Here is a 14594-nt window from a genome sequence, read left to right as displayed (position 1 = left end):
GTAACCTCTTGGATAAGGTGATATGGTCACGAGGAACACTATCTTAACGAAACATAAGTTATCTTTCTGCAACACAAGGCCGTCATAGCTAACGAAATTGAAGTGCAGGATTGTAGACTATTAGATACCTAACACCAACGTCAGCATTTGGAAAGTGTCATTACTCCAAGCTGGGAGGGGTCAACAAAACTAAGAACGTGGAATTGAGAAGCAAACGATATGAAACTTTCGTAAGTCACCAAACTCTCAACTGAATGTAGGCTACTATCTTTTCTGTAATGTTAATTGTCTAAGAATTTAATGTATAAAATACAGATTAGTGGAGTTAATACATTAATAATATTATAATACATTTCGTGCATTGCAATAAATTGACTGCAAATCGTGCAATTGACACTGATGAAATTATCTACTTTCCTCATAAAATATTTTTCTTCCCTCACTGTCCCCTTCTTCATCTTATCCAACACATGTTACGCTTCCTGACCTCCCCGATGGCGTAGTGGCAACGTAGTCAACTTGTAATCTAGGGGTCCCGTGTTCGATACCCGGTGGAGGCACAATGGTTCGGGCCCGACTTTAAACTGTAGATCCAGTCTCGATTAGCCTTTCTGTGCACAAAGTGGACTTAAAACGGTATCACTCATCTCAATAATATGCTAATGATCGTATGAAATTGAAAATAGAAGATTCCCGGATAACAATATTGTCATATTCACCTCAGCCACGGCGCTATAAAAAAGTAGCTGGGAAGGTAAGAGGGAGTGGGTCAACGCAGCCAGCACTTGCAAAATGTATAATCACCACGAGCCAGTGATGGCATCAGAGTGGGTCGTCAGGGTGGCGGGCGCGCCAGTTCACAGCCAAACGAGTGCACGAAAAAGCCAGATCTGGTTCCAAATGAGCTAAGTTGGCAACAGTGATACCAGCTGCCGCAGATGGAAGAACCTTTGCGGAAACCCTGCCTTATATATTGCAACTCGACAACTACATCCGAGAACGGAATCCACATATATATATTTCAGTTTGACTTCAGTGAAACAGTGAAGTACATTTTAAAAATGTACAACGTATCGAGTTGGTTCTGTAATACATGCGAAGACGATGCTCAATGTATGATTCAGTGTGTGATACGTAACAAATAGATGCATGAAGAATGAGCCATGCATATTGACGTCTTTATCTCAAATTTTGTAAAACTGGCAGAATGAAAACAATTCGCCTACTGTATCTTTTGCCGTTGGGTGTACAATAATAAAAAATATATTAACGTTGTAAATTTACAGGGCTATTTAGAAAGTAACATGCACAATATTTGCATATATGATGCAAAATTTCAGTTCAAGGTACGATTAGGTAACATTAGGATAGCATGTGGTCTATTGACGACAACCTTTCCCTAATTATTATATACAAGTAAATTTTGCTTTGTAAGCATACGTTTTGTCTTTTAGAAGGACACCTTCGAAATATATTTCTAGATTGCCTGATTTTTGTGTAGGTTTAATTTCTACATGTCCATAAAATAAGATATTAGATAATATTGACCTGATAGAATAGGAATCGAGTTGGTATTGATTCTAATGAAGGTTGAAAGGTAAGTGCACTATATTGTTATGTATTATATCGAGCATCTAAAATGAGAAAAAGCACTTGGACACGTAACGTAATATTCTTTATCCCGAATTCTTAACTTGCTTAGTTTTTACAATCCTCAAGCAAAGAACTATTTTATTACTTTGGTTATCTAAAGAGTACTTTGTACGGCGCGTTAAAAGTTATCTTTTGTTGCCTTGCAACACGATACCTAAGAGTGACACATCTTTCACCAACACGTGTAATAACAGATGATTTTTATTTTAGATTTTCAAACTTTTGATTTATACGATACTGTTATTGGGTACAAAAGGTAAAAAATATGGTAACCGCGAATTATTGTTATCTCTTTACAATCCTGTATTCGTGTATCCAAAGCTTTATGTGGATATGTTAGGTGAGAGATGCATGTGCAAATCAGTGGCAGTTCGGAGGGTCGAATTTCGAGCTAAGTTACCTCACCTCACCTCACCGAAAATCAATTTGAATTTACACTTGGACTGTTTTACGTAAACAATATAGTACCATAAACAGGAAACAAACTGACTTCCATGTTCTAGAGATCAGCGTATTGTTTTGCAAAAATAAGGGCCCAGGGTTATTATTTTATGTCTTTATCATAATTCCTCCTATTGCCATGGCAACTGAACGATAATATATGAGATGAGAAGTAAATTGAATAAACAAAGAAAGAAAAATCTACTCTCACAAGGGGTCTCGGGATCGATATCCTTTTGAAGCATGGTGGTTCGCATCCAAATTGGAACTGTAGGTCCAGTTCCGATTAGTCTATTTGAGCATAAGTTGGCATAAAACGAACTTTCAAAAAAATTCTGGAGCCTATTAAACGTTGTGATAAAATACAGCACGTTTGAGTCTTCAAAATGATTAGGCATAATAATATATCCAAAAACCTAGCAGTTAGGAGAGGCGATCGCCCTCCCCGTGGATCCATGCCTGGTGTAAACCCAGAATTCTTTCCAAGATGGCTTACACAAGCCTTTTTTACTTTCCACTTCTGAAGCACAATGAACAGAGATTGGATCTAGCTAAAGGAATGCCCTTTGTTCAATATGATAATAACTAACAATGAGACAGCTGGGAGGATATATTGCTACTACTATCTATTGCAACAATAAAAAAAGAACTAAACTGTGGTAGCCGATATCGCCACAGAAAGTTCTGTGTTCGACGCCGGACCTTGGCATGGACATTTTTCCTTGAGAGTTTCTGTTTGTTACTTTGCACCTCTTTTCTACATCTTTTATTTATTTATTTACTTATTTATCTGAGAACAACAGGCGAATGCCCAATTATAGTGTTACATATTTTCTGATGAACATAAACATAATGTATGTCGACGCTAAAGTACATGTATACAAAAGAGAGAATAGTTATTAAAAACAAAAACATTAAAATAATAATGCAGGTACGATTGAAAGAGTAACATAAAATGTCAGAGGTAACTATCCAATACAAAAATTGCCTACATGATGTATGTTACGCCCTCCCTTGCCCGGGAAAACAAATGCTACCACTACCTAGATAGAGGCGGCAAAATCTCCCTCGGACAAGCGAAATAGCGTTACGGTCCAGGTTAAGTTCGTGTGTAGGAACCGGTGACCAACAGTGCATAGTAATAAGCCATATCGAATAAAAACAAAGACATATGTACTTTCAAATTACCACCTCTTTACCTGTAGCCGGGAAGCGGCTAGCTGTATACCTGAAAATCACGGGTAGCGACATGCATACGAAAATGATATAGCCCAAAATTAACATGAAAATAAAAAGTATATCCTATTCATAACCAACAAAAATGGAATTATTACAGGTCCCCACACTTGCACTCTCACATTCTCTCTCAGATTCAATCCTCATGGGGTCATCGACACAAGAAATTATACATGACATGTACAGGTTTTATGACGACAAGCCCTAATTATTGCATTCTCAATTAATTTTATCTTACTTTTTGTCTAATCAGGTCATTTGTGATTTTGGTCCAGTGCTACTTAAATCCTAGCCAGCCCTTACTTAAGTTCACCTTTTGTTTTTAAAAAAGAAACTAGTCGGCGCGGTGACCATACATTACTTGACCAGTATAAACAAAGGCGTCTCAACGGCAATTACATTCACGTGGGCGGACGTTTTCCTTTTACAAGACCTCACGTGGTTCCAAACATAACAAATAACCTCCGTTGAGTGGCGCAAACATATACTCTCTAGCAGGCGGGACTTAAACACTTCGCCGCGACGAGCAATTCACATTACCAGGCAAATACTTTAACAAATAATCACATATGCGACCGGACATAGCTAGCAGCGACACAGCGCTGACACATAAAAATGAACAAACCTCAAGTAGAATATGCAATTAAGCGGGCGGCGCTTTACTCTAATAGTACGCACTTTAAACAAATACAAAGGAGCACAAACAACAATGAATTTAAGATCATAAAAAATATATCACAAGGAATAAGAAAAATTGACCTGAGACGAATAGATTACAAATGACAAGCGCGACGGGAGTTTGGTATGAAGTTCGAGTTGAGTGGGCGTTTTCTAAATCAATCGGGCCGTCACGTGTTAAGGTTCACACAGATGAATAGTTTACCATCTCTCAGCTTCCGGGGTGCATCCTGGCGTCTTTATGGGCGATTGAAAACACATAGTATCCACGCGAAAGGTTTCCTTGGTCGTGACGATGAAGATGCAAAAAGGGTTCAAACACCTAGTTCCTCGGCTCCTCTTCCTCTCGGGATCGGTGGATCTCCGTGGTATGGCGCGGTTCGGACGTCGCACTGAGCGGGCGACGTCGGCGTCGTCGGGGCGTCAACATCTCTCTCTACGTCTCTCTGTCGCGGTTGGTAGGCGTCGTCGGGGCGTCAACATCTCTCTCCACGTCTCTCTGTCGCGGCTGGTAGGCGTCGTCGGGGCGTCAACGTGGCGGATGGTAGGCATCGTCGGCGTATCAATAGGGCGGCGTTCGACGTTCTCTCTCTCTCCATGGCGGCGGATAGGCATCATCGGCGTAGCTTCTTCTGACATCGGGCGAATCGACGTAACGCCCTCATCTCTCTTCTCCCTCTAGCCCGCCATAGTTTCCGGTGTTCCTCGTTTCTCAAAAATTATAAATGGCGTAAGGTAATCACGGAAACACGGTTTCGCTTCAACTTCCCCCAGCGGTTGAGGTAGGCGCACTCGTGTAGACTTACTGCCTATCACACACACTGGTGTTCGCACAACACAACAAAGTCCACTGTACACGAAAGGTAGCACGAAGGTGCTCTCGTTCCAAGAATCGCGGCAAAACTGTATATGGAGAGGTAGCACGGGGCTGCTCTCGCTACAAGGATCGCGGTAAGACTGTGTAACGAAAAACCATGTCCTTCGTTTTATTTGGATTTTGAAAAAGGACGCTAGGCGCACGTTGGAGTGACGCTTCCGAAGAGGTTATTCCACCACGCTCTATTGTCTCCAAACTAGGACGGACCGTGTCCGAAGTTTACTTGTGTGGATTAAGCTTCCGCCTGGCTGTCGCCCATAGCTCAATTGCGATCGCTGTCCACAAACTGATCAATTAGAACCGATTTGATCTGGCGTCCGTAATTGTCGCTTGATCGTGACGAAACTCCACACATCCGTCCTTGCACACATGCCGCTGCGCTGGTATAAGTTTCACATGAATCTGACCGTTGGAAACCGAGATATTTAAATGTTTGTCATTACGGTCGAATTTCCTAAGCTTTAGACGCATAGCGTGGCCCTTCAGGTGCTCACCCTTAACACACGCGAACGTCTCGTTCCTCCCGTCGGCTTGGCAAAAATCAAATATGTAATCTTACAAATTAAAACACTCAACACTTTGAATCAACACGTCTTTTTACCGCTACATACATGAATAATAATGATAATAATAATAATAATGACGGTAAATCTGACTGTCACAACCTCGCCCCTCTCCTTCTTCCAAGGATTTCGTAAGCGTGAAAAATTCGCTCTACACAGGGACAGAAATTTTTCGGTTACAAATCCTTGAACACTCTGTATATAATATTGACCAACAAATACATGAACACCCTGTATATAAAAATTGATAAGCAAATACATGAACACCCTGTATATAAATATTGACAAGCAAATACATGAACACCTTGTATATAAAAATTGACAAGCAAATACAAGAACACCCTGTATATAAAAATTTACTCTCCGCACTGCACTGACACTGTGAACTTTCGGTTACTTAACACATATAATAACATCCTGAATATAAACATAATATGGAGAGTATATATATATAAAACAAGAACAAGATGTGAGCATTTACGTGTCAGCTTGCATTCCTACGTCGCTCTTACTCTCGTACAGTGCTGTCCACTCTCTGCGCTTCTCATCGGAACAGTTCCACCTCTTGCAGTTCTCTATATGCTGGGGCGCTATGATCTTCCCAGACGTGCAGTCCACTAACTCCAGAATATTGGCGGCGAGCTTGCTCTTGCAGAAGTACGGACCATCGTACATGAAAAAGAGCTTCTTGATTTTCCCTTCAATTTGAGAGCTAAGTCCGTGATTTTTTACGAATGCGAGGTCTCCAGTTCGAATCTCGGCGCCGTCTCTTGCCTGTCTTTCATTGGCCTTCCTCCTGGTTTCTCTCGTCCGTTCGACGGCCATCAGGATCTTTTGTTTGACAGTTGGGTCGCGGTTGTCCTCCCTCAATCCAAAGTGACGAATTACGTCTCTCCGAGGTGTGCTGCCGAATTGTAGCTCTGCTGGTGTGAACCCAAGGGTGTCGGATTCTGTGTTGTTCAGGAGGAGTACAATCGAGGTGACGTGCTTGCTCCATTCCTGATGCTGTTTATGGCAAAATAATCTCAAGAGGCGATTCATTTCACAGTGCATGCGTTCGACCTTGTTTGCCTGCGGCCTGTAGCTCGGGGTCCATATGGGCTTCACTGCGTATGCTTCCAAAGTGTCTCTCCAGAGGCTACTTGTGAACTGAGCTCCGCGGTCCGTGAGTATGTAGCGCGGAGTTCCGAGGTGTACAAAGTAATTTTCAGTAAGCTTACGGAGCAGCACTCTCGTCGCGGTTGACCTGACTGGATACGCAACCAGAAAACGACTGCATCCATCCATGACTGTGAATAGGTACTTCATGCCGTCCTTGCTTTTCGGGAGTGGTCCCACGCAGTCTGCGAACAACACTTCCCGCGGTTTCTCTGCCACAAACGATGTTGGGTTTTTTGCTGCTCTGACGCGGTTAGGCTTAGTTTGCATACAGATGACGCAATCGCGCACCCATTTCTTAGCGTCTTTCCGCATCCCTTTCCAATAATAGGTACTCTCGAGGTATCTCCACATTTTCCTCCCCCCGAAGTGACCTGATTTGTCATGCGCTTCCTCCAAGATTTTCTTTCTCGCTTCAGCTGGCACATATACCCTCAGGCGCTCCGGGTTGTGGACATCCGTCTTGCACAGAATCCCGTTCGCGACGACAAAATGCTCTTTCACGCGTCGCTGGCGACGTGGATCTGCGGGTTGCTGGTCTTCCAGGATACTGAAGTACTGTGCGAGCTCGGCATCTTCGTGTTGCATTTCTATAAACCGCCCGCGGCTGAAGGTGGTCAGGTACAGGGAATCGAACTGCATCAAATTTACGTGCACTTTTGTTAATCCTTTCCCCCAACGTATCTTGACAGGGTATCAGGCACAACATTCTCTCGCCCTTTCACATACTCCACCTCGAACGAGTAGCGCTGAAGGCGATTGCTCCACCTCGTTAGTCTCCCACTCCAGTTTTTCGCGCGGTGCAGCCATTGGAGATTCCGGTGGTCTGTTCTCACAATAAAGTGCCCTCCGGCCAGATAAACATGAAAGGTTTCGATGGCCCACACCACGGCCAGGCACTCGAGTTCTCCGACGGTGTAATTTCTCTCTGCCCCCCGCAGGGAACGACTGGCGTACTGAATCACACGTTTCTCCCCCTCCTTTTCTTGATACAGTACTGCGCCCACGGCCGTGATTGAAGCGTCGCACTGGACATAAAAAACGTCAGAAAAATCAGCGTGGTAGAGGCGAAGCTGTTCACAGACGGCGTCCTTTAGTTTATCTAGGGCTTCTTGGTGTTGATCCGTCCACTTCCATGCCTTTCCTTGTTTCAGCAGTTCAAATAGGGGTGACGCAAGTTCGCTGAAGTTCTGTATGAAGCGCCGGTGCCACGTAAATATCCCTAGAAGGCGCTGGACTCCTTTCCTTGATGTCGGGGGCTCGAGCTTCCTTATCGTGTCAAACTTCACTGGGTCCTGCCTCACGCCTTGCGCGTCTATGATGTGGCCCAAAAATTGCACTTCCGGTTGAAAGAAAGCCGATTTCTCGAGTTTAATTGTCATTCCCGCATCTCGTAATTTAGTGAGGATCAGGTTTAGATGTTCAAAATGTTCTTCCACGTTTCTTGAAAAGCACAAGATGTCATCAACATACCACAGACAGAAATCTTTCACTTCGTCTCCGAGCACTTCCGCCATGGCGTTCGTGAAAGCTTGCACGCCGTTAGAGATTCCGAACGGAACGACGGTAAACTCGTATAAGTTATCCTCGAATCCGAAGGCCGTATAAGGCATGCTCTGTTCGCACAAGGGGACCTGCCAGAATCCAGATAACATATCGATTTTTGAGAACACGTGCTTGCCATGGAACAGTTGTAGGGTGTCCTGTAGTTTTAATGTTCTGACGCGTTCCAGCTTACACCTCGTATTTAGCGCGCGAAAATCTCCGCAAATTCTGAGGCTATTGTCAAATTTCTTCACCACGAGAAGAGGATTCAAATGTACGGAGCGTGATTTCCTAATTACGCCCCACTCCAGCATCTGCTGCAGCTGCCGACGCACTTCCGGTCGATGTGTAAACGCTATCGGGTAAGGCTTACTGACAACTGGACTTTCTCCCTCGACACGGATTTCATGCGTATACTTCTGGCACTTTCCCGGCCTTTCATCAAGAACGACGGCATTCTCCCTCAAGAGTTTGGCGAAAACTTGCTTTTGGCTCGCTGAGAGATTCTCACATGAAGCAACTGCGGCGTGCAATCTTTCCTGTACCCCTTTGTCGCGGTCGACCTCCGAACATAAAGCGACGACGGGCTGGAACTCGCCCTCTTCTCCTGCGCATGACCTCCAGAATTCGACGTTAAACTCTTCGTCGCGATTATTCAAGGTTACAAAGTGTCGACCGATGTTGAGCACAGACGCATACCGGCTCAGGAAATCCATTCCTAGCAGCAGGTCCACGGACAATGACTGGACCACCAGAACCTCAACCTCAACATGATGTTCATCCAGCGTTGCCTGCAGAATGGTGTGACCGAGAGGCCTCTCTCTCGCTTTGCCCGAGAAATCGATGAGTCTAAAGTCTCGTACGTGCCGAAGTTGTGGCCTGCGCACTCCCTTTGTCACGCGTCGCCAAGTTGCCTCCGAGCACAAGCTAGCCTCACTTCCCGTGTCTAGGAGCCCCATCAGAATTTCATCGCCCACTCGCAGTTGTACATGTGGCGATTTCGAAGGCCAGCGGTCCTCGTGACTTTCCTCGGCTTCCTCGTCGGCGTGGATCTCCTCGTCCAGCCAAGCGGCACGAATCCTGATCGGCGTGGTCTTTGTTACATCCGGGTGGTTCGGCTCAAGCGAAGGTGGATCAGGTGTAGTCTGCCCCGCATCCGAGCCCTGACGCGAGACTTTTATTAGTTTCCCGGATGCTGGTATCCCGACGGTCCTGGCCTGGGCGAACCGCGTCTGGAATTCGGCCTGGTCTCTTCTCTCGCTGGGCTCCGTCGCGTCCTCGCTCCACGGCGTCCTGCATCTCCCCGATCTGACTCCGGGCTGACCGACCTGCTATCCGCGTGGCGCTGATAAAAGCCATCTCGGACTTGGCCGTTCTGAAAGAAGCTGTCGTTCCTCCTTGGCGACGCACGAGTCGGACCTCCACGCCGTCTCCTGCCTCTGAACGTGCGTCTTCGTTGCGGTGAAGGTGGATCTTGCAGCTGGCGGTTCCTTTCAGCCCCTGGAGCGTGGTGCTGTCCTCTCCATCCCTGCTGGACTAGATGAACGCGCGGGTGTTTATTCCGGTGCGACGAATCATCTTCCGGTCGGCGCCGCTTGCTAAACTTCTCACCCCTGGTTTTCTGCCTCTCCTCCTCGCACTGAAACAGGTTTTCCAGTGTGAGGGACATCGCGTCGGCGTCAAACACGCATGCTCCATTGAGGTGACGACGAATTTCGTGTGGAAAATGGTACACCAGAGCGGCTATTATCTCCGCCGTAGTCATTTGGGGTTGCAGAGACTTGAACTCATTGTACCGTTTCCAAAAGTACTGGGCATACGTGAGTCCTCCGCCCCTGTCGTATCGTTCGTTTCGCACCTGCATCAGCATCCTCTCGACCTGCAGGGGACGTTGAAAATAAGTGAGAAACGCTTCTTTGAACTCCTCATATGAATTGAAGTTCCCCTCGTTCCTGTCCATCCAGTTCTTGGCCCGGTCCTGCATTAAACCTTTCAGAATCAGAAGCCTATCCTCGTCTGTCAGACCTAACTCACGGGCGGTAGAATTAAATTCCTCGAGGTACGTGGAAGGAAGAATTCTGTCAGCACCCGAGAATTTTTTGAAGTGCTTCCGGTATTCGGGCGGAAACAGAGCCCTCCTGGCGGACGGTTGTAAATCCTCGTCCCTCTGCTCGCGGCGCGGACTCAACCGTGGTGACGCAGTGTCTTCTCTTCGAAGGGGGCGGGGCGTTCCTGGAGCTCGCTGGTCGCTTTCCCCGTTCGAACAAGTGGCGACGTCGGCTGCCGGTGGTGACGTCAATCTGGGCTCCCGCGACGATTGTGAAGTGCCGCTGCTAGTCATGCTCAGTTGACGCACTTTCATCTCGAGGTCCTCAATCCGTTCGGAATTCCCTTCGGCTCGAACTGAAATTTCTCTCACTTGTCGCCCCAGGGTGTCTATGCCACGGTCACATGTCGCTTCCAGCTGCACGCATTGTCGGGCCATCTGCTGCATACCTTCCTCCTGGTCGCGCACGCTCTGAGACAGTGTTGCCATCTGGTTCTCTTGCCGCTCGATCCGCACGTTGATTTCGGCGATCTTGGCTTCGACCCTGGATTCGCATTCCTGTACCCGTGCGACGAGTTCCTGTGTAATCGACTCACCGGAAGTACGGATGGTCTCCTGGAGGCGGTCTTCCGTCACTCGCATCTGGGTGCTGATGGCCTCTATCTTTGATTCTAGCGAGGCTTGGATTCCGCTTCGCGTAGCCTCCATCTTGGCTTCGAGCGAGGCTTCAATTCCGCTTTGCGTAGCTTCCATCTTTGATTCTAGCGAGGCTTCGATTCCGCTTCGCGTAGCCTCCATCTTGGCTTCGAGCGAGGCTCCCATCCGCAGTAGCATCTCGATGATCTGTTGGGAGTTGGTACCACTGAGGCTAGCTGCTTCGTTGACCCTTTCTGCTTCCCCCAGAGATACCTGTTGCACGCTGGTCTCATTGGCTTGCCCCCCGCTGTTCGGTAGACTGGTTTCTTCACGTGGACTTAACGGGAGATCGCACCGGGAACAAACCTGTCTAGCTGTGCCGACGTTTTCACTTTCTGGGAACTCCTCGCTGCAGACATCGCAAATCACCCTTACGTCACTCATGTTTAAGTTCTCGATGCGGCGGTTGCGCAATTTCATGAAATCAAATATTCAACCCTCGGTCGATTCTTAATGCTCGCTGACAAGCGTAAACGTGAGCGCTCACAATATATACCAATATATATTTAAACAATTCACAAACGAAAAAAGATAAGGGCGGTCGATTCCCCTTTTGCCAGAACTCAACTTAACGCCTAATGCCATATGCCAAACAAAAATTTTAAAATGCCTAACGTCTTAAGTAGCTGCCCTACTACCTTGACAAAAATAAACGCCTAATGTCTCAATTACCACCTCACGTCAAAATAAAACAATAAAATCTCACAATGAAACACAGTTACATGACACCAAAATACGCCTGACGTAGCCCTTACAAAAACGACATATACCTCTGCACTGAGGGTGCTTTCGATTTAAAATATACCGGTCCCTGTGTTCGCGGCGCCAAAAATGTATGTTACGCCCTCCCTTGCCCGGGAAAACAAATGCTACCACTACCTAGATAGAGGCGGCAAAATCTCCCTCGAACAAGCGAAATAGCGTTACGGTCCAGGTTAAGTTCGTGTGTAGGAACCGGTGACCAACAGTGCATAGTAATAAGCCATATCGAATAAAAACAAAGACATATGTACTTTCAAATTACCACCTCTTTACCTGTAGCCGGGAAGCGGCTAGCTGTATACCTGAAAATCACGGGTAGCGACATGCATACGAAAATGATATAGCCCAAAATTAACATGAAAATAAAAAGTATATTCTATTCATAACCAACAAAAATGGAATTATTACAGGTCCCCACACTTGCACTCTCACATTCTCTCTCAGATTCAATCCTCATGGGGTCATCGACACAAGAAATTATACATGACATGTACAGGTTTTATGACGACAAGCCCTAATTATTGCATTCTCAATTAATTTTATCTTACTTTTTGTCTAATCAGGTCATTTGTGATTTTGGTCCAGTGCTACTTAAATCCTAGCCAGCCCTTACTTAAGTTCACCTTTTGTTTTTAAAAAAGAAACTAGTCGGCGCGGTGACCATACATTACTTGACCAGTATAAACAAAGGCGTCTCAACGGCAATTACATTCACGTGGGCGGACGTTTTCCTTTTACAAGACCTCACGTGGTTCCAAACATAACAAATAACCTCCGTTGAGTGGCGCAAACATATACTCTCTAGCAGGCGGGACTTAAACACTTCGCCGCGACGAGCAATTCACATTACCAGGCAAATACTTTAACAAATAATCACATATGCGACCGGACATAGCTAGCAGCGACACAGCGCTGACACATAAAAATGAACAAACCTCAAGTAGAATATGCAATTAAGCGGGCGGCGCTTTACTCTAATAGTACGCACTTTAAACAAATACAAAGGAGCACAAACAACAATGAATTTAAGATCATAAAAAAAATATCACAAGGAATAAGAAAAATTGACCTGAGACGAATGGATTACAAATGACAAGCGCGACGGGAGTTTGGTATGAAGTTCGAGTTGAGTGGGCGTTTTCTAAATCAATCGGGCCGTCACGTGTTAAGGTTCACACAGATGAATAGTTTACCATCTCTCAGCTTCCGGGGTGCATCCTGGCGTCTTTATGGGCGATTGAAAACACATAGTATCCACGCGAAAGGTTTCCTTGGTCGTGACGATGAAGATGCAAAAAGGGTTCAAACACCTAGTTCCCCGGCTCCTCTTCCTCTCGGGATCGGTGGATCTCCGTGGTATGGCGCGGTTCGGACGTCGCATCTGAGCGGGCGTCGTCGGCGTCGTCGGGGCGTCAACATCTCTCTCTACGTCTCTCTGTCGCGGTTGGTAGGCGTCGTCGGGGCGTCAACATCTCTCTCCACGTCTCTCTGTCGCGGCTGGTAGGCGTCGTCGGGGCGTCAACGTGGCGGATGGTAGGCATCGTCGGCGTATCAATAGGGCGGCGTTCGACGTTCTCTCTCTCTCCATGGCGGCGGATAGGCATCATCGGCGTAGCTTCTTCTGACATCGGGCGAATCGACGTAACGCCCTCATCTCTCTTCTCCCTCTAGCCCGCCATAGTTTCCGGTGTTCCTCGTTTCTCAAAAATTATAAATGGCGTAAGGTAATCACGGAAACACGGTTTCGCTTCAACTTCCCCCAGCGGTTGAGGTAGGCGCACTCGTGTAGACTTACTGCCTATCACACACACTGGTGTTCGCACAACACAACAAAGTCCACTGTACACGAAAGGTAGCACGAAGGTGCTCTCGTTCCAAGAATCGCGGCAAAACTGTATATGGAGAGGTAGCACGGGGCTGCTCTCGCTACAAGGATCGCGGTAAGACTGTGTAACGAAAAACCATGTCCTTCGTTTTATTTGGATTTTGAAAAAGGACACTAGGCGCACGTTGGAGTGACGCTTCCGAAGAGGTTATTCCACCACGCTCTATTGTCTCCAAACTAGGACGGACCGTGTCCGAAGTTTACTTGTGTGGATTAAGCTTCCGCCTGGCTGTCGCCCATAGCTCAATTGCGATCGCTGTCCACAAACTGATCAATTAGAACCGATTTGATCTGGCGTCCGTAATTGTCGCTTGATCGTGACGAAACTCCACACATCCGTCCTTGCACACATGCCGCTGCGCTGGTATAAGTTTCACATGAATCTGACCGTTGGAAACCGAGATATTTAAATGTTTGTCATTACGGTCGAATTTCCTAAGCTTTAGACGCATAGCGTGGCCCTTCAGGTGCTCACCCTTAACACACGCGAACGTCTCGTTCCTCCCGTCGGCTTGGCAAAAATCAAATATGTAATCTTACAAATTAAAACACTCAACACTTTGAATCAACACGTCTTTTTACCGCTACATACATGAATAATAATGATAATAATAATAATAATGACGGTAAATCTGACGTCACAATGAATAGCCTACGTACAAATAATATTTTTACAGTCAATGTTTCAGATCTGAACCACCATGGACAAAACAAAATATAAAGATACTCGTATACTTACACGATGAGCCATTAGGGCCTCTCCGATGGCGCAGTGGTAGCGTCGTCACCTTGTAATCAAGGGCAGAAGCGTGCGGTAAGGAAAGGCGGGGCCATTCTCTCTGGGCGGGGCAAACACCGCTTGCGTTGTTTTTTAAAACACTTTTGATATCTTAAGTTCGTGTTTTTCAATGCCTTTATAAACATTACAATGGAATTTATTTACTATAAGATACTTACATTGCAGAATTTTCATTTCCTCTATTTTCTGTTCTTTTGGCTTGAAACATAAACCGGCTACACCCTTGACGACGCTGGGCGATGCGGCACGACTGA

The sequence above is a fragment of the Lepisma saccharinum genome, chromosome 17, assembly GCF_977018435.1.
Source record: "Lepisma saccharinum chromosome 17, izLepSacc3.1, whole genome shotgun sequence".
Lineage (NCBI taxonomy): Eukaryota > Metazoa > Arthropoda > Insecta > Zygentoma > Lepismatidae > Lepisma > Lepisma saccharinum.
The sequence above is the reverse complement of the archived record's forward strand: the minus strand, read 5'-3'. Positions refer to the sequence as shown.